Below are 21,765 nucleotides of genomic sequence, written 5' to 3'. Positions count from 1 at the left end.
CATACATGTCCTGCACCAGTCTAACTTCTTGCTCTCCACTCCCTGGAGCCTCACCGTTTCACCCGGTATTCAAAGTCCCTACTCTGTCCCAGACTCTTGCCTTTCCTCTTCTCTCTCTGCTTCCGAACACACCTTCCTCCTCTCCTTCTTTGACGTTGAGTAGCCCAGTTTTCAGTGGTACCCTGTAGGTCATCGTCACCAATGGCAGTCGTTGCTAACCTGGACCTCGACCTATCTGGTATGATCTTGTTATTAGGTTTGATTCGCATGTTTGGTTTTGGCAAAAATCTTACAATGGATGCCCTTCCTGACACAACACAATGCATTTTTCTGGGCTTGGGAAAAAGAAAAAAAAAAGAGTATTGCTCTCCTTGGTTTTGCTGTAATGTACAATGCAAAATCTCCTGCCACAAAGACACCATTCACAGTAGTGACACAAGATAACCACTCAGGGTGAACATTCAAATAACAGCACAATGAAAGGAGGTGAGGACATTTGCAAGTGAAATATACTCAAATATAACTGGCGTCAGTGATAGACATGCAAGATAGCACGCCACACACACTCAGCTGTGAAGGAAATGGTTTTTGGAGAATTACTGTGGAATATTCTTATATATATCCCCATTGTCATCTTCCTGAGCTGGAGATTATGTGAAGTTAGAAAGAAATCATGTGGAATAGATTCAGGGGGGAAAAAAGACATGATCAACCCCTCAGCCATACGGCTTCATTAAAAACAGATTTCCTATTTCTATGACTCAGACGTAATGATTTGGAGGTTAAAGACACTGTAACTAAGACAGACTTCACCAAACTAAAATGTGCCATTAAGTGTGAAATACAAACTGAGGGGTTTCAGTTTGCTTGTATCTAATTGCGTCTTGCAGTTAGTCAGTTCGAGGCAGTGGAATACACGCAGCATAATTTCCTCTTCAGATGGGTTTGTTTTGCCAGGAGTCATGTGGGTAAATCCTTAATGAGGAGACTGAGTTTAGTTCTTAAAAGAATTAATGAATATCATGCAATAAAATGCCTTGCAATGCATTTGTAATGCGCCTTACGACCCACCATTATGGTAGACATAACTTTACTGGGTCTTTTACATCAATGGATATAAAGTATGGTGCCACTTCTAATTTCTCTCTCTTTATTGAATTTTATTTACCTTATGGTCTGGCTTTATCTCTTGTTTTATCTTCACCTCTCAACCACGCTGAGCCATGTTGAGCTGTCAACACTGGCTTATTGGAGAAAAGTTGTCTCAAAACATGTGAACTAGTAAAGATTTCAGAGTGTACATTTACACCGCTCCTGCAAGGTGTTGAGCCAAAATGAAAATGATCCATGTTGCTCTAAAAATTGTCTAACTCTGGTATCTTACTTCCATTTTAAAAATTTTGATATATACCGAAAATGATCCATGTTCAGCCTAACAAGCTCTCCATTGGTTTGTTTTGTGAAATTTTGCAAGACATACAAAATCAATTTTATGAGATAGGAAAAGTCGGATGGTTCAGTGAGACTTGACTAGAAAATGTGTTTATCATCCAAAATGGTTCCAACATATGAATACATGGCTGTATTGCTGTTTTGGTTTGTTTTTTGAATGAATAATGAATGAATAATATACAGTATAATTTTTTAACATAAAAACACCACTTAGTCATGGTGCTATGACAATGGAGAACACCCAAAGGATTTTAAATCATTAATACTCAAAGATGTATATACGTGTTTCTTTTGTTTGTGTGTGTGTGTGTGTGTGTGTGTGTTTGTGTGTGTACATGTGTGTTTGATGTATGTATGTATGTATGCATGCATGTAATCATGCATTATGCATGTACTTATTTATTTATGTGTGTCATTTTGTTTTTGTTGTTGTAGATAAAACTGAGACAAATCATGTTCTGTCGCCATTCGCTCTCCAGGAGGAAATTGATCTTTTGAATCTGCCAGGCAGCTATGAGAGCTCAATGAGCCATTGAGTCACGTTGCTACTCACACATGCTCCATGTTGACATGTTGATGATGATGATATGATGATGATAATAGTTTGTGTTTTTGTATGTGTGTGTGTGTGTGTGTGTGTGTGTGTGTGTGTGTGTGTGTGTGTGTGTGTGTGTGTGTGTGTGTGTGTGTGTGCATGCGGCTACACGAAGGCTAGTATGTGTGTTTTCCCCAGCCTGAAGACAGAAATTTGTCAATGGCGAGAAGGATTGTCTGCATACTTAGGATTCCTTCAGATTCCAAACAAACAGTGACAAGACACAAGAGAGAGCCTTTCTGTAAAACTTATTTTCTTCATGTCGAGTGCAGGTGCAATATTTCGCAAGACAAAAGGCTCCTGTGTTAAGAGAAACATGCCTCTTTGGAGCTGTGATGCAATGAAAATGTTATGAAGCAGCAGAGACACACAAAGTAATTCAGTGCAGTAACACTTAGGGTACAAACATGTCGAAGATCACATCTGGTTACATTGCCTTGTGTGAGTGTAGGAGACATCCATCAGCACTTTCTATCACATGATGAAATCTGCATTTCTTTTTGTGACAGATGAACTTTGAAGAAAGTGAATGGTTTATGCAATATTCATCAAATCTTATGGCAACCTTAAATGAATTTTGCTATGAAATCATATTTGAATACCTAGCAACGGTGGAAATCAACATCACATCCTTATTACACACCTTCAGGTAATGCAGTGATTATGACTTGATATTATAAGTGTAATTCAGCAAGGTTGCTTTATTGCACTCTATGAACTTTGCACTCTGTCAAATTATTTTTGTTGAAGGTGATGGAAACAACATGACAAACTGAGTCGTATCCAGAATTTGCAGGTTGACTTAGACTCAATGCACTCTCTGCTCTTGGTATATTTGTATTCAAACCATTTCAGGTTTTCTTTTCCAATACTTTTCCAATTGTTTACTGAAAGTTATTTTCCCATTCATATCCCAACTAAAAGATATAAGAATTATCTCCCAGCTGGGCAGTTAAAGTTCCAAGTGACCCAACCGCCACTGAAACCACCTTTGCCTTTACATCCCACAACTTCCACACATCTCCACCTTTAGGCCCTTGTATTTGTCCAGCCTCTCGTGCTCTTTTCTCTTGCTGTTATCATCACATTGCTACATCGCAAGCTACATCCACCATTTTGGATCTTTGGTTTTCCACCATCATTATGTGCAATTGGCTCCAAATCACATGTTAGTCCATCTGGAACTGGGAGTCCCACAAGATCTTGGCATGGTCATTCTGGATTGAGATGTCTTCTATTTTGATCCTGGGACCTCCAGCACAAACTTGGCACAAACTTGGCACAGATTCCTTTGTATTCCTTTGTATGATACTAACCACCTGGTTATGGCACTCCATGTATGCCTTTTCAGCCAGCCTCTTACACCCTGCTGTTATGTGCTGAATTGTCTCTTTGGCATCTTTGGACAACCTACACCAAGAGTCTTGTCTGGTGTGGTAAAGTCGAGCCTCAATCGATCTTGTGTTCAAGGCTTGCTCTTGGGGACCCATGATCAATGCCTAGATGCTGTCTTTCAGTCAGCCCTTTCCAGTCACCAGTATGTTTTTGCAATCTCAGCCACTCCTTCAAGCTGTCAACGGTACATGCCATGCAGGAGCTTGTCTGTCCATGACAGCCCTTCTGGCCCCTTCTTACTGGGCCTCTGCTGCATTAGGCCTTCACTCAGCAAATCATCATTGGGGGCCACCCTCCTAATGTGCTCCTGGAGGCTTGCTGTTTCTTCTTGGATAGTGACTCTGTCACCCACTAGGCTTTGGCTTCCTGTTTTCTGCTTAGTGTATAGCTTCAAGATGCTTGATCTGAATGAAACCCTCCATGAAACCCTCCATTTTCCCTAATTGCCTCCTGGTGACAAATACATTTTTTTCTGATTCTGAATTCTAAGGACTTTCCTTGTCTTGATATTTACCTGTCCTGGAAGGGGGATGCTCACATCTGCAATTGGCGTAGTTGGCTTCCAAAATCATCATCCGAAGTGACCTTTAAGTGTCTTGTTGATCTTAGAACACTTTAGGCACGACAGCATCCGTGTGTGTAGCATTGAGCCACACGCCTTCATGTAATCAAGCTGATGCTTGGCTCCTCTGCTATTGTTGCCAATCCCCTCATCATTCTCCATGTGTGGTGTGTATAAGTGCACAACTTCCCGTCAGGATATCCTGAACCCCCATCACCCTATGCTGACCATGTTGCACTGGGGGGTGTCGAGAATCTCTTTTTCACTTTCACTCATCCTTAGATATATGCTGGCATGTCAAACCCCCCAGCCTTGGGTATTAAAGTAAGCAACTTAACCTAGTGAGCTATCCGGCGGATGTCTATTAATGTGTTAGTGCGTGTGTGTGCATGTGCGTGTATCACATATCAATGCAAACTGTATGTGTTGATTTGCTATAGGCAACCATACAGTGATTGCCTCATTGCTGGGACCCCAAAGGTACAGAAAACAAGCCACACACTTAACATGTCATTTCAGTGTGAGGTGTTTTAAGAAGTAGCACTGCAACTGGCCAGAGGCCAAAGGCAACAAAATTCCTTCAGCTTGGAACGTCTGCTTGATTAATACAGAAAACAGCTTTGCTTGAGTTCATTTGCTGCAGAAGTGTGGCACTTGACTGCTAGTTACGTTGCCTATCAAAATACAGAAGCTTGTCAGGCATGATGAGGGAAGGACTGACCATGTAAGTCCTGAGTGCTCAAAGGCTACATTCACGGCTGACACGCTTGTGCATCTTGGGTGATCCGATTACAGGTGGACAAGTCCAAGTACAGGTGTGAACACACCCAGGACGCATGGAAGACACACTGAGAGCCTATCAGTCAGAATGCATTCAAAGGTGGTCTTCGCCAGATGCAGCTGTGGCAAAGGGTTGCTGACTTAACTGAAATATTTTGAGCACTAAGAAGAAGCTGACAGTGGTTTTATTTAAATCCGGGAAACAAATCAATAATTTATTCACATTATCTCTGCATTTTATGTATTTGTCTGCAACTCAAGACAGTTTCCAATCATTTAAAACTAGATTTTTTTTAATAATTTGTTATTTATTTTAGAAAATGCTATTTACCATGAAAGCGAAATGTTATCAATCAAACCTTCATGATTGTTTATCAATTAACAAATGAAAAGGTCCCATGAGATGTTTGTTGTTTTAGTTTGGTTTGCTTGAAAATTCCCCCAAAGAAAAATATAACTTATTCACTGACTCAGACCAAAGTTTGTGAGCTGTGGTTGTAAAGAGGTTCTTGATACCTGGTGCAACCAGGGATAAAATCATGATGATCCCTAATATGCGGATGATTTTATGAACATTCCACTCTGATATGGAAAAGCAGATGAAAATTGTATCCCAAAAATGATTCTGTACATAAGTAAAGACTATTTGTCAAAACAAGGTTTGTATAAACTTACTTCATGGCATGACATTACGTGAGCCTGAGAAAAATCAACTTGAAAATGGAGAGCAAAATATGCACAGTAGGCATATGCTGCTGCAGTGAATGGACAATGTCTGATTCATTCAACTTCTTCATGACAAGTACAAAAACATGAGTTCACATTTTCAGGAAATATTTTCTGCTCACTACTTGATTTGCAAATTTCTCCGTCAAAAACTGTGTTCATTTGCATTGCAGTTATGATGAGAACATAAACTTTGCCATTAGTTAACGAAAGTCAGCATTTTTGATGAGTTTATTAAGTGTGCAGGGCTTGAAATAAGTACCAATAAAAATAAAATAAAAAACAATGTAGTTATTATGATGACTTTCTATAACAGCCATCTATTGACATGTTAATCAAAGCCCAAGTCATACATCAACTCTAAAGTCTCATGAACACACCACCATTCAGATAAATTATATGAATAACACACATCCTTGTCCTTCAGGAATGTGATCTGTGTGAAATGGACTGTATAAGCATGTATGTGGAAATCTGTGTTTGTGTGTGTGTGTGCTAGCGCTCCAAAGAGGAAGTTCCTGTGGTGAGACAGCACCAAGTAGAGCACACACACACCCACAGAAAAGCCTTGGAAAACAACTTCCTGAGGGCACCTGTGCTCAGTGACCCTGCAGAAAATGACACTTACAAACCAAAGCAATCTCTCATGTAAACTTACTCCCTCACACACACACACGCACACACACACGCATACATGGAGCGGACAATCTAGGCTGTGGATATGGTTGTAGCAAGGCCTTGGCTGTGACTGACTGAAAAAATAGAATGAATGGCTCTTTTGGAGAGAATATGCTTGCAATATGTGAAAGAGGAATTAGGCTGCAAAAAATATCTAAAAACATTTTTTTTTCTTTTTTTTTCTAAATCCTTGACATTGCAAAAGTGCAAAATACACATTGCATATATACAGGACATGACTTTGGTGTGATTTTGCAAATTCTTGCCAACCACAAGTGACAATGGGGTAATTCATGCAACCAACTGACTGGAAAATCTGCTTGAAATTAATCCTGACAGGCGGGTCTAATTACATAAATTTCCCTTTTTGGTAATAGCCAATAATCATCATGCCCAATCGAGTTTTGCTTATTTAACACTGTCATTTGGACTTTTGGGTGTCCACACCTTAAAGTACAGTAGGCTAAGGGACTCCACATGAGGAAGTTTCATAGGCCTGCTGAAAGAAACTTCATACTCTAAGCAATTTCTTGTCTGTGTTAATTTAATCAAACCGTAAATAAAAAGAAAATAAAAAAGCCCCTGTGTGCAAGTTGGGTCCCAATTCCCCCAAACTTAATATGCCACAGACTTTAACTTTAACTAAAGTGTAATTTTAAGCAGTACTCTTCTAACAAAATGACAAAATGGACTGAAGCAAAATAAATAAAATCAATGCAGTCACCAGGCCCTTTTAATCCACAATTTCCCAGGAGTGAAATTCCACAAAGTGGTGTTCGACCATATTTACAGTATTTATCCATTATGTAGCTATTTTATTGATGACTTGCAGGGAAATTATGGTCGAATAGTCTCTTGTTATTATTGCTTGCAGGTCTGATATATGCACACAAGCAAAAACAGAGCATGTCCAGAGCTCCTCTTATAGGAGCCAAAGATCAGGGTAAGGGTTCAGTGCCTGTGTCAATGGCTGCAGTGCTCCAGAGGTGAGTCGACAACTATCCAGCCACCGTTCTAGTGTGCGTTTGTGTGTGTGTGTGTGTGTGTGTGTACAGTGGTCTTCGCAGTTTCTAACCCTGGCAGTTATATTCAGAAACTCCCCATAAGTCATTAGAAATGAAGGAGCCTCTTGGATGAGGGATGAAATGTCTTCATGTGAAGAAACTAGATAACTTTTGAGTGGACATTTATAATTTTGTCATATTTATTATTGAACAATTGCAAGCAATATTCAGTCTGCCCTACAAATTTATTTAGAGTATCCATCTGTTATTGTTTAATAGTCTGCTATCCATTTTTAGAGAAAACCCATTATTGTTTAACATCCACCTAAAATAATAATGGAGACTCTCAGAGTGCAGGCTTGCTTCAGGCCCCGTTGTCTCTGTTACATAATTGCATTTTCCATTTATAAGATGCATAAACACTAACAGATACAAGTGTAGTTTGGCTGTTCAGACAACCTGCATGTCCGTCAAGTGTGGGTCAGCAGTCCTTGGCTACTGCGGGTGTGCGACTGGGTCGATCTTTGGCACTGTAGCATCTCGAGGGAGCGCAAAATGAAAAGGTCACATCGAAGGCTTTCGTAATGGTGTGCAGGTATGCTTGTGTTGACAGCAGTGTATCTCTTAGGTGTGAAAAACGATGCTAAGACACTGGCACTGTCATCATCATTTGTGGAATCCTAAATATTTTATTGACTTGTATCAAACACATAAATGATGCATCAGGTATCATGTACTTTTTGCAACTTTCCCCCATTCTGCAAAGCAAACTCATCATACATGTATTCTGCTCTAAAGTAGTGATGAAAGTAGTGATGTCAAGTAGACAGAATATTCGGAAAACAACTTTTGGAAAACAAACCCTTTGCATATGTCCTGCATGCCTTTAACCTCTGGCCTTAACCATCATGTCCAATTGTTTATAGCTGTGAAAAGTCTTATTTCTCTTGGCATCAATGTCCGTCTGCAAAAGAGGAAGTTGCTTATCTAGTCACCCTGTGCCAAGATAACCTCCATGCAACTAAGCCAATATCCTGCGAGTGTGTTTTCCATGTTTCTTGGAAGGAGGCAGAAAGCTCCTTCTTGTTTAGACACATGAACACGCGCGCACACGTACACTTGCACACACACACACACACACACACACACACACACACACAAACTGTTGGTCTTTGAGACCGGGGAGTGAGAGCAGCAAATGATTGCTGTAAAGTTTGCTGTTGCTATCAACAAAGCAGCCCCTGTTCTTCATTTTGTGCCCCCCCTCTCCCCTTCCACCCGCAATGCCACCACAGACACCCCCTTCTCACCCTTCCCCCTTGCCCCTTCTCCTCCCACACATTTCATGCCTTCTCTCCATATATCGCTCTCTTGCCTCTTTGCCCCCCTCCTTCCAGCCTGTTTTCTGTTTGTATGTCACTTTGTTGCCCCTTTCCAACTGCGCCCTGTACTTCCCTATCAGCCTTCCCCCTTTCTCACTCCTCTCTTTTAATTCCATGCACTCCTCTCCTTTCTGAGCCAAGCTCTATTTGGCAGTGGAAGAGCCGGGGCAGGGACTGCGGCAAAATTCAAATTGTGAGCGCGTGCGCATGTAAAAGTGAAGAACAAGGAGAATAGAGGAAGATAAAGGGAACTCTTACCCCAAAAAAACAAATTACGAAAAATGTGATTTCAAGATTAAAAGGATTTTTGCCTTCTCCATCAGATAACTAATATGCTAAACCTGTGTCATCCTTTTATACGCAGCTGACACAACACTTAATGACTAAGTTTAACAGGTCAAGAGTGTTATTTCTAAATTTTCACCCGCTCACACTGTTTGATTTTCATGAGGAAAACACGAATGGTTTAATTCCTGTTCAAATGGTGCAATTCTTTAATTCCAGTAGATGATGACGTGTTCATTAATAAATTATTGGCTCTACAACTCCACACAATAGTCTTAATACAACTGCTACATGTCTGCTACAGCAAGTTTTGGAATAAAAGTGTAATCCTTCTGATGGAAGGAAAATCTAATTGATTTCCTGTCAGTAAACTGAATGGGAGTGATTATAAACTTAAAAGTTAAGCTCCTATGAGTTTATTTCATCTTTTTTGAAATTGGTTTTGTATCCATATTGAGATCAAGTCATCACCACTCTACAAATCAATAAGGGCAAATGTTTGATAAATGCCTTTAACCAGATTACCAGTATGGATCAACGCAGGATAAACAGGCTTATCTTGTCGTGAAAACTTTCTTCTGAGCTCAATAATTTCTTATATTCCTGTGTAGCCCATTCCAATGTTTCAAGAAGTGGTTTCATTGTTTGTTTTCTTTGGTTTTTGTTTTTTTTAATCCCAAATGAGAGAGGTAAAGGAATAAAGCCAGAGGGTGAAGTCAGCTGGCTGAATGAAATATCTGATGCTTCCAGAGGAAAACAGAGGATGAACAGGGGGAGATTGTAGGTCAGAATGTAAGTTGGAATTAATTAGAGCCCTTTGCAGGGCAAATGAATGGCTCATTGTTATCATGGACAGACAGAAAGGAGGAACAAGCTAGACGTTGTGCTCCAATTCACCTCTCTCTTCCCCCTTTTTCTCACTGAGTCCACATATATCATTTTTTTTTAATATTATTTATTCATTATTTCATCATGTATTAAAAATGAACAATATGTTTTTTATATGTGTGGGTCATGAATGATTTTAAGGAGGTAATGGGTCGTCTACCTCATCCTTCTGTCTTGCAGAAGCTAGAATATGTTAATTTCTGTGTAGTTATGTTAAATACTTTCAAACACAGTCTATAAAAGGAATTTGGCACGGCTTACAAATATGCTTCATATATATGAGACTAACTACACCCACTCAGAGGAGGGGGATGGGACAGGCAGGTGGCTCTTATCTCCGGCAGACCACAGCACAGGGACACTCAAGGCATTGTATTCTCACTCTCTCACTCACACACACATTCACGGATACACTCGAGTGCAGGCTGGCTGGCTCGGTACCAACCATCTGCTGCTGAGGACAGGAGCCCTCCACTCTTCAGTAGTGATGTATGGTGTCTGGCCACTACTTGCCACCTCATGCCACAGTCACAAGTTCAGCACTTCATCATATAAAGCGGGTGCTGGGTCAAACTGTTGCTCTGATTGCTCCGAAGACTTTGAGGCCTTGACTGCACAATGCTGTAAGCCTGCTTAGAACGCCCGCCTCTCTTGTTTACATATTCAAAAAACAAATCCATATTTTTTTTTGTGCTATTGCTGTCCTTAGACTGCCAGTCATAGAATTAAAATTAAAATCTATCCTCAAAGAGCATAAAAAAGTGGCTTGCTCCTGATTGAGAAAACCCAATCCCCACATTTAATTCTCTGTTAGGGTTCCCGTCTAAAGAAATCATAGATGTGCATTGCCAGGAGAGGTTGTTGAGGTTGCAGACCAGCTAACCAGTATAGAAACTAGTATAGTAACATCTACATTGCCCTTACTTCAATAGTAATGTGCGATCAACAGTTTTTGCAATCCACTCGTCCACACATTTAGTTACTCAATTTGATGTGTGACTAAACAGTTATAACCTCCTAGATGCCCAGACACAGTGCACTGTCTAAAGTCCATTTAAAATATGCAGTGACATTCCAGCACCAGTCACAGAAACGAACTGCACAGAATGAAACAGATGAGAACGATGCAAACTAATGGTGACAGTTCAGTCATGGGGAAGCCAGATTGGATTTTGCAAGAAAACATCTAGATAAGAGTTTGTTCGGTTCCAAAGTTAAAAAAACAAACAAATGAAACAGATTTCAAAATGGCAAAAAAGTGAAAATGAAGGAAATGATGATAAAATAAATGTGAAACGACACATATCAACCATCAAACATGGTGGAAGAGGTGTAATACACGTACATGCATGACTTTCATGATATGCATAGCCTCTGTTAGGATTCAGCAATAAACTGCAGAACTTCTCACAGCGATATAGGGCCATCGGGCAGAGCTGAAGGCAAGTACTGAGGAAATAGTCGCTGAAATTTACATGAAACTATCGGAATCAGTGCTTTTTTTTTTTCCTTTTTTTTACATTTAGATTTATGTCATCCGGGCTTTAAAGGATTGGTCCTTTCAACTTCAGTCCCTCATTCCTTATTTCTTTTAACTCCACAGATCCATGCATCAAAAAGATTTTTAGGCAACCTCTCGTCCTCATTGACATCTTGATAAGTGGAAAATTGGGCCCGGAAATGGAGTCTCTCCACCCTGCATAATTGCAGCCTCCAAGCAGGGCATAATTAATCTTTGAGAAAACTTGTCAAATTATTAATAGGGCCCTTAAGTGATGTCCCTGAAAGGAGGCCACTGTTCGTAGATGGAGGGAAAGGGAGCGCGAGTTTTGCAGGGGCTGTTTACTGTGAAAATATGAAGAGGTCCCTCTCTAGGAGTTCCACAACTCCACATGTCAAGGCTCTCCACACACGAAGGAGTTAAAAGGAATGTATGTCTCTCCCGAAACCAGAAGGCCTAGACTTTCAAACTTGAAATATCATCAGATCTAAAGTGAGCTGTTTTGCAGGCACTAAATTGAAGGCAGATTTTTTTGCACAAAAACTCAGAGACATCCTGCACCAGAAGGAAGGAGTTCTGCTTGACTGCAAGGTTTGCTGTGTTCTAGCTGTTTTCACACCTATATAAATTACATTATTCTTTTATCCTCTGTCTAGTGTGTGTTGAAATAATTTATTTCAACATTTATTTCAATCGCGGGATGATTGAGCCTCAGAAAAGTAAATAAGGATGTGAATGACCCCGCGATATCCTCCCTGTTGTTTGAAAAATAAGCACATATCAGATGAAGTTGATGTCACCCCACAAATAATATTCATCATCAGCAGTCTCTTGGATGAATAGTTAGATTTTTTTGAATTTTTTTCTCAATCACCCCCTTTCAACAAGCATTTTTGTCAACTGTTGCAAATCAGGGCATCAGTGCAATGGTCGAGAACCGAGGATGTCTAATATCTGTGATCAAAGTGGCATTAATCATTTCAACCAGAAAAATAATCAATAAAAGTAAACCTGGAAGGCAAGTGGAAGGACAAACGGACAGATTCTGAATCAACACCGTAATAACACAGGAACTGATATAGGAATGAAATATCCTCAGCTTGACCAGATGACACAATAAGCTTGTTTGGACATACTGTATATTCATTCAGTCATTCATCAATTCATTCAATATCTATGCAGCTTATACTGAACTCGGGGTCGGGGGTTTGGGTTAGAGACTATCCCAGCAGCCATTTGGTGAGAGGTTAGATCTACAACCAAACGTAGGGCCACGTATAAGGACACAACAGTCACTCTCTCATTGACACGTCATATAGAGACATATAATTACGGTTACAATTACACTCGTAATTGAACCAATGCAGCCGCGGGGGGGGGGGGGTGTTCTCTCCAAGCCGGTCCCAAGGCTGGATGAATGCAGAGGGTTGCATCAAGAAGGGTGTCAAGAGTAAAACTTGTGCCAAAACCGAATTTGTGAATTGTACCTAAGAATCTCATATAGGATCGGTCGAGGCCCGGGTGGGTCGAAGACGGAGAGGAGGAAAACGTGTTTGGAAGCAGAGAGAGAAGAAGAAAGGCAAGAGCCTGGGATTGAAAGAAGGGACTTTGAATTTCGGGATGATGACAGGAAAAGGTCGAGAGTTGGTCAACATGATGCAGAGAAGGAAGGTGGATATACTGTGTGTCCAGGAGACCAGGCGGTAAGGTAGAAAGGCAAGAAGCTTAGGAGCAGGTTTTAAGTTGTACAATCATGGCACGGAGAAATGGAGTAGGAGTTATCTTGAAGGAGGAGTTTGTGAGGAACGTTCTGAAGGTGAAATAAATGTCAAATAGACTTATGAGTGTGAAATTGGAAATTGAAGGTGTGAGCTCAGTGTTGTTAGTGGCTTTGCCCCGCAGGTGGGATGTGAGTGAGAGAAGAGGACGTTCTGGAACGACTGAGACAAAGTGATGAGGAATTTACCTGCAGATGAGAGAGAATGTTATTCAGTGCAGACTTCAATGGACTTGTTGGCAACAGAGGTGATGAAGAAGTGATGGGCAGGTTTGGTATCCAGGATAGGAACGCAGAGGGACAGATGGTGGTAGATTTTGTAGTAGTAGTGAATAGCGACAGGAACATAGGGTAACTTATAGGAACGGAAGTATGAGAACGCAGGTAGGCTACATCCTGTATAAGCAAGATAATCTGAAAGAGATCAGTGACTGCAAAGTAATGGTAGGTAAGAGTGTAGCCAGACGGTATAAGATGGTGGTTTCTTGGATGACTCTGGTGACAAGGAAGATCAAGAGGACAAAGGGAGAACAGAGGACAAAGTGGTGGAGGCTGAAAAGGGAGGATTGTTGTATGGTTTTCAGGGAGGAGTTGAGGAAGACTGTGGGTGGTCAAGGAGAGCTCCCAGATGACTGGACAACTACAGCTAATGTGATCACGGAGACAGGTAGGAGAGTACTTAGTGTGTCGTCTGGAAGGAAAGTAGTTAAGGAGACCTAATCGTGGAATAAGGAAGTGCACGAGTATAAACAGAGTGGTTAGTAAAGAAGAAGTGGGATACTGAGGGGACTGAAGAGTACAGGGGGATACAGCATAAGGCAAAGATAGAGGTAGCAAAAGCAAAACAAATGTTGGACAGTAAGGAGGGAGAGAAAAATTCTTGTCAAAAATCTTCTTGTCTTGGCAACTGGACTTGAATTTCTTCACTTGAAGATGTTTCACCCTTCATCTGAGAGGCTTCCTCAGTTCTAAGTACCTATGGGGAGTTTCTGAATAGAACTACCAGGGTTTTGGACGTGTCTGGGTTATGGTGACTTGTTTTCTAAATGGAAGAGTTGATATGTAGAAGCTAGGTATAAGGGGGATTATGCTAATGGTGGTGTCTTTTAATTGAGCAAAAATCCAATTTATTGGATTACCTGAACTGGAATGTGAATAGGTGAAGCTAAACAACTATTGGATCACATGAACTGAGCCTCATGTGGCCCGTTCATATGTTTGTGTGTCCACATTCTGGCCAGAGAAGATCGATGGTTCGAGAGAGAGAAAAGAAGCCATCTCTGTCAAAACAGAAAAAAATTATCTGAACAGAAGAGGGGGGGCACAGATACAACCTTTCACAAATGTAAAACTCTGGGGTCAATACCAAGACAGATTCGTCCACACGGACAAGGCCATCTACACCCTCCAAACAACCAGGAAAGACCCACCACCAGAATCAGCCATCGGTAACATCCTCATGAGCCTCAGTTCATGTGATCCAACAGGTTTCACTCCTTTGTTTAGCTTTACCTTTTCACATTCCGATCCAGGTAATCCCACTAAATTGCTCTTTTGTTTTCATCGAACGACACCTCCATTAGCTTCTTCATTTACACAAGTCGCCATAATCTAGACCCGCCCAAAACGCTCGCAGTTTCATCCGGAAACTACCAATTGATCCTTAGAACTGAAGAAGTCTCTCAGATGAGGGGTGAAACGAGACAAGAAGATTTTGACAAGAATTCATCATGACCTGGACGACTGAGAGCCTCCAAAGACAAGGAGAGAATAACTTATCAAAGTTGGCAAAACAGAGAGATCGAGATGGAAAGGATGTACAGCAGGTCCAGGTGATGAACAGAGCGGGGAAATGTATTGACAGATGCAAGAAGTTAGCTGGAGTGAGAAAGGAGGATACAGAGAAAAGGGTTAGGTGAAGAAGTTTGTGGCCATCCCTGAAGGGATGAGTCAAAAGAAGACAGTCGTAATTGAACCAAGAACCTTCTTATTGTGAAGCACTAACCACTATGTTGCCCAATACATATACATATACATATACATATACATATACATATACATATGCATATACATAAACATACATATGAGAGATGAGATGAGATGAGATGAGATGAGATGAGATGAGATGAGAACAACTTTATTTATCCCGAAGGAAATTGTTGTGCCAGAGTTTCAAGTAAAAAACATAACAGTAATAGATAATAGTAGAAAGGAGGAAGAATAAGAAATACAATGAAATATGAATTGTCTTAACTGTCAACTGTAACTACAAAGATTGAAGATTCCCTGCAGCTGAGGGAAGAGGAATTAAAATGAAAAAATATGAAAAAATATGTATATACATATACACATATAAATAATCTACAAAATTGTAACACATGCAGTGACATCCATGCTCATGTTTTGGGGGCATACCTTTAACCAATTTAGCATGTTTGCATTCATTATTGTGGGAACACAACTTTGTTTTAGTGGATACATTTGCAGATTTTGGTCACTGGTTATTGAAGGAGCTGTTTTGACAGGCGTGAATGCCTTGATTTAATTTAGTATTAAACTGAACATGAAATATTGAGATGTTTCTGGAGATTGCTAATTTTTCAGCCTCACTAACCAATATTTGCATCCATTAAGCGAGGCTGTTAAAAAAAAAGAATCTTTGTTTGTCTGCTATTGACATCGATTGCAAAGAAGCCACTGCATTGACAAATCTTTCCAAACACAAACATCTTTTTGTTCTTGTATGTACATCCCAACTACCCATTATATTCCAAGTAGTCATCCTCGCCCTCATTATCATTCACTGCATGAATGCTAATTAAACGCCTGAGCACAGCTGACAACTTCTGTTTATCGACAAAATACAAGCAAAATATCCAACGAAGTTAGAAGTGGGTCGAAAAAGCCTTCAGTATTCTGCAGCTGAAGAGAAAACACACTCGCTTGTCAGTTCATATAGGAACCTCCAGGAGAGTCAGTAAAGGCATTCAAATGAAGCGAGAATCAACAAATGAAAAGTATTTCTTGTGCCCTAAATAAAGTTGTTGTTTTTTTTTAATTCAATGAATTCTGCGCGCCTTATTCTGCCAGCATGACTTTTGAAATAAATGAGAGAGTGTTGTCACTTTATTACTCCTCACCTGGCAGACCAGGTGACACGCACAGGAAAATGTCAATATTTGCCACTTTGGAGCTCGTACCAGTGTGTGCATGCATGTGTGTGTGTGTGTGTGTGTGTGTGTGTGTGTGTGTGTGTATGCTATATGATCATGCAAACATTCAAGAGCAGTTCCAGAGACACGGCACTGCGTGCAAACAAAGAACAAACAGTGCAGAAGTCAAACCAAACCTTTAAAAAGTTTATACACCCCCAATACCTGAGATTCTGCAGAGTTGACCATTTTGGAAATTTGCTTCAATGCCTGTCACTGTTCCTGTTTGTACTTCTTTATATAACTTCCCTGGGACCAGGTGCGTTTTGCACATTAGGATGTTGCTAGAATTGAAACAGTAAGAACCTTCGCCCCCATGTTGAGGAGCATAATTTGAACCTGAAAGAGAAAGCGCATCTTGCTGTGCAGTATTTATAATTTTATCTCTCCAGAATTTAAACCTTTTTTGTCATGTCATTTCTGCTTTGTGAATGATTTGGCGTTTTTCCTTTAGTTTTCTTTTGCTAAAAACTTAATGTATAAATGGTTAACTGCTTCAGCCTCACAAATCCATCAACTGATAGTTGGCAAAGTAAACACATTCTCCAAAACAGTCAATGTAGGGCAGTGCCATCAAACACAATTTAATTGTGCAAGCTTTTCTCTTGGCTTATATGACTTTGGGTACAATTTACACCATTTTGACAAATTCCTCATCCACTTTGTGGGATAACCCTTGCAAACCACAGTGATGGTGGTGTGCAGTCTTACATATATCACGTTCATGGGAAATGCCCTAAAAACCTCAGCGTATGTGCAGATGCCTGTTGGGAGAAGTGCATCTTGTGAAATATCGCAGTTCCGTGTTTGACGTTCAACAACAGACAGGTATGTGTCCTGAAAACCAAACCATTTTTTCCTGTGTGTATGAAAGTTGCCCCAAGGCCCTGCTGTTTGTAGTGACTCCTGAATGAAAGGGCGTGTGTGTACATGTGAATGCCAAAAGTGGAACACAGTTATTCTGTTCTCCCACAACACCATGTTTCATGTCCACGGGAAAGCTGCACCACATGCCCGAAGAGATTACATATTTCTTCACTTTGTGCCATGATGTTAAAAAGCTTGAGGTTGCTGATTTTAAGGAATGGAGGGTTTGGTAACAACAATGAAAACAACAACGACAACAGACACACATGTATGGACACAATTATAAAAAACATAAAGATTTAAACACATACAACAGTGGTGATAAAGGAGGAAATGGCCCGAAATTCAACTTTGGACGTTACGTTAGAGATGGATGGAAGCCTGCAAGGCTTGACAGAGAGCCAATATTTAGTTAGATAGTTTTTGCTAAAACATGCTGGCAGAAGTCACATTTTGAAGAGTTTTTAAACAGACTCAAGGGATTCGCACGGCAGATTCTACATCTATGAAGGGATTTGAGCATCCTTTTTGTCCCTCTGGGTTCACTTCCATCATGGTGTGATCCTAACCCGTGGTTCCTTTCCACAGGGTCATTGCATTTGACCGCTGGGTGCCAAAAAACACATTCAGGTCCCATAAAAAGCTTGACTTGTCATTTTTCCAGTGTTGTTTTTTTTTCTTTGCCCGGATTATACAAACAAGATATAAAGTGTTAATTAGTGGGCTCCGGAGGTGTTACTTGAGAATGTTGGAACAAGCTGGGCAAGCTGTTTCCCACAGACCCCATTGTTTAGCCTACCCTTATTGACTCCTATCGGATGAGAGCGCCGTCTACCTTTTCATTAGGCATTCTGCAAGAAACAGCCACATAAATCCAATTCATTAAAACATTAAAGCATTTCCTATTAATGCCCTTTAAAGTGTGATCATGCAAAAGCAAACGCAATGAAAAATTTGAATGACTGAATGTGAAAACCTCAACTTGTTGAAATTATCATTTTGTTTTGTTTTGCTTCCATCGCTCAGTGTGTGTTATTTGTTTCGAATCATGTTTTACACCCTGCTTAATTAACGTATTTGAGCGTGACACGTCAGAAAAAGGTGCCGATTGAGCAAATGGTGATACGGGTTAAACCCCCCCCTCCATTTAGTCCACAAATGCATAAGATGTACTCAACCAGGCTGTATGAGCAGCTGATGCCCTTTGTAATATTTTTTGGCCATCCTTCAATCCCCGACTGACAGTTGACTGTCACTGCTAACTGGACCTGACTAAGACCTGATCAGAAACAAGCAGATAGCCACGCAAGGAAATGAGGACAACGAGTTCACAGGGAGGAAAGAGCCTCATAAAGGGAAACATTTGCAACCCGGAAAGGAGTCATGTAAATGGGTTAGTCATTAAGACTTTCTAAAAGAGAGGAGGCCAGATGGGCCAGGAGCAAGCGGGGTGGCAAGTTGGGAATATAAAGCTGTTATGTGAACAGGCACGATAACAGGGGTGTTTATGTCTTGCAGGCACACCCATAGGACATCATGTTCGTCTCTACATGCATGTTTAATTCAAAAGCATTAACTCGCTTGTACGGACAATTGGCAGACATTGTTAATGTTGCCATTGGTATCAGTTGACAAAGTGTGTTAGTACATGGCACTGAGCCCAGTTTAATAGAAAACACAATTTTACATAACATATATGTAGTAGAGAGTCCCTGCTCCATCTCTCCATCAGCATGGGGGCTCTTGGCTTTAAAGAGCTTCAGAAAAGCTTTAATATGCTCATTTCAAAACATCCATTTCATACACACAGCTTTTCACCGGGTGTGATGTATCTGTGGGAGCTGCAAGAATTCACTGGAGCGCAATAACCTGAAGCAGGTGCAACTTTTTGCAATTATAATGGTCAGTGGTGCACAGGCTTTGCGCTGCATTAGGATGAGATATGCACAAAATGTTCACTACAGGTTGGTTCAATGCAAACACACTTCTTTGACTTTATATCTACGTAACACGGTCTCGTTGAGAGGAAAAGAAATCCGGAGTGAGCAGAAATGTTGTTTTTATTTTTTTAAGATGCTTTGCTAATTGTCATAATAATTCCCTACTACAAAGCTTGTACGACCCGTACAGGATTCACTGAAGACATTCTTCTGTTTTGTGGGAACACTATCTTGGCCAATCTAATCCTTCAAAATATCCCAAATAACCTTCATGAATCACTGTTTTGAGACCTTGATTTCTTAAACAGGGTATTGCTCTCATAAAAGAAAGAAGGAAACAGTAACAAAAACAGCTTCCTGTGTCAGATTTGAGTCCAGTGTATCATTTTGAATAGAAAGAGGAGCGTGGTACCGCAGGTCTGTGTGTCAAGCGGAAAATAAATCGGTTTGGGAAATCCAGAGTACACAAACGTGTGGTTTTAGACACACTGAGAACAGGCAGTATCGTTTTGAATCAGGTGGAAATCTAGTTTCTTTTTCTTGAGCAACACACATGAATGATATGAATGACTGAAAGTAATTACATTTCTGAGGCTCTGTTCAGAACGTTTCCATCCATTCTTTTTTCGGAATCTCTTTGAGATTAAGCATGTCTTTTACAAGAGTGTCCTGGTTGAGACAGGAAGGCAGCAGCACAACCCACACGCCTGCACCATCAAAAAATAATGTCACAATCACCACACGTGTAAAGGATCAAGAGATGGTAAATAAACAGAGTTGAAGTGCTCATTAAATGCAAACATAGGGACTTTAAAACCAGTTGAAAATATCTGCAGCCTGATGTCTGTGCCCCCAAGGCATTCAGTCACCCTTTAAAAGTGTCCAGTGAGAGTTCAGTTTTAGGTCATTTTTGCAGAACGTCCCACTGAAAGGGAGCAGCCAACTTAACTGCATTCTTTATCACTTTACCATGTCAACTGACAATAAAAACAAATACCACAACGTAAGTGACAGGAGGGTGCAGGACCGTGGTCACTGTCGCTTCTAGCAGAGACTCAGTTCACCTGCAAGCCTCCCAGCTCCCATGTAATGATAATGTTTGAAACTAGTGGATGATATTTGGATCCTGTGACTCTCAGACCTGGTCGGTCGGACCTCTTGGCAGAATGAGGCAAATTCATCTCCAAGTTTCTCTGTGTTTTTGGCTGGGTCTGGGAGGTGGGCAGTTGCGGCCTCGATTTCCTCATTGGTCCAGGCGCGCAGGCTGAGTGCAACTTCTATCATTGATGCTGTGACGTGGACCTCTCCTGGTTAGCCAGGATCTTCTTCAGGCTTGGTCTTGGACATTTGTCTGGTATAATAGTCGTGGAATCTGTGAGCAGCACTGAGACATGGAGACTTTTGTCCTTTAACTTCAGAGGTGGTTTGTTTTCTTCTGATTGGATGATGTATTATCCTTAAGCTTTTCTTCTAGGCAGTGCTCACTTTTGCTCTCTAAAGCATTGTCTATGCCTCCTGCTACACTTCCTGACTCTACTGACGTCTTTCAGTCTGGACGGTGACATAATACAATCAACAGTGATCATCGATGAAAATGATGCATTTAATATAAAAGGAAGACATTACACTGTAAATCATTTATTTAGGGTTATTTCACTTCGAGATTTCGTGGTAGTCAGCACCTCTACCTCACAGCAAGAAGGTTCCTGGTTCTATTCTGGGGTGCCTTTCTGGTTGGAAATTCCTCCCACAGTCCAAAAAACACCCTAAATCGCCATGTGAATAAAAAAATCTGTGAAAAGGCATGAATTGTTCTATGTGTCCCTGTGATCGATTCAAAGGTCAACCCTGCCTCTCGCCCAATGGTACTAATGGCAGCGATGGCAATGGAATGGGGTCCAGCACCACTGAAACCCTGAGTGCAGAAAAATAAGTACAGATAATCAATGAATAGTCTCTAAGAAGCCATCTGTGTACACAGCCAATACAGAAGACAAAACCACCAAGGGCACATACACACAGGTCTTTACAGTGACTCATTGATAACAAAGAGCCAAGCCAAGGTATCCTCTTCCTGGATACTGCTTCCTTCATGCCGAGAGCTCTGAGTGAGGTTTTCTGTAGGAAGTTATTTCTATTTGTGAAGGAAGTACATGACTCCATCTAGTGGACTAGACCAAAACAACTAGATGGAACCAGGGAATGTCCCTTTCACTGCAGTACTGCAACATTTGATGTTTAAGGAATTTGATTGCTTTGGAAGTATGAACAATTGTCTTACCATAACAAGAGAATAGGTTATTGGTCATGGATATATTTTTTTTACTCTTTAACAGTGTCTTTCTTGGTCTAGACCCCGGCATCACTATCCTTGCTTAAAGGACTTTTACTATTTAAGACTTGTATCTGGCTTCATTTAGATGTAGATGACATTTTGTCTCATAATTTCTTTCTCATTTCTTCAGTGTTATATGTCAATAACAAATTTTTTGAAGACCTCTTCAAGTTTAAGTATCAGGCAAAATCACCTGGACAGGCAAGCATCAGTCTCCCATTATAGAACAATAATACCTTGCTCCTCAAGACTGTTGTGCTAAGGAGAATCTCTCACTACTATACCTCAGTTGTTCATGGAAAACAAGATAAAACTGAGCACTCCACGGTTTGTGCGCAACTGCAGGAAGCAAATAGTTTGGCAGTCAGAATCAAAATGTAGAATTA

At 40.7% G+C, this 21,765-nt stretch overlaps 1 pseudogene; it reads right to left on the bottom strand.

The window, feature by feature from the left end:
* Positions 1-3,044: 3,044 nt before the first annotated feature.
* Positions 3,045-4,280, bottom strand: LOC147233349 (uncharacterized; annotated as a pseudogene).
* Positions 4,281-21,765: the final 17,485 nt, after the last annotated feature.

Source organism: Fistularia commersonii, chromosome 6 (assembly GCF_037954325.1).
Source record: "Fistularia commersonii isolate RoL2024-O1a breed Wild chromosome 6, RoL_Fcom_v1.0, whole genome shotgun sequence".
Classification (NCBI taxonomy): domain Eukaryota; kingdom Metazoa; phylum Chordata; class Actinopteri; order Syngnathiformes; family Fistulariidae; genus Fistularia; species Fistularia commersonii.
The sequence above is the reverse complement of the archived record's forward strand: the minus strand, read 5'-3'. Positions and strand labels throughout refer to the sequence as shown.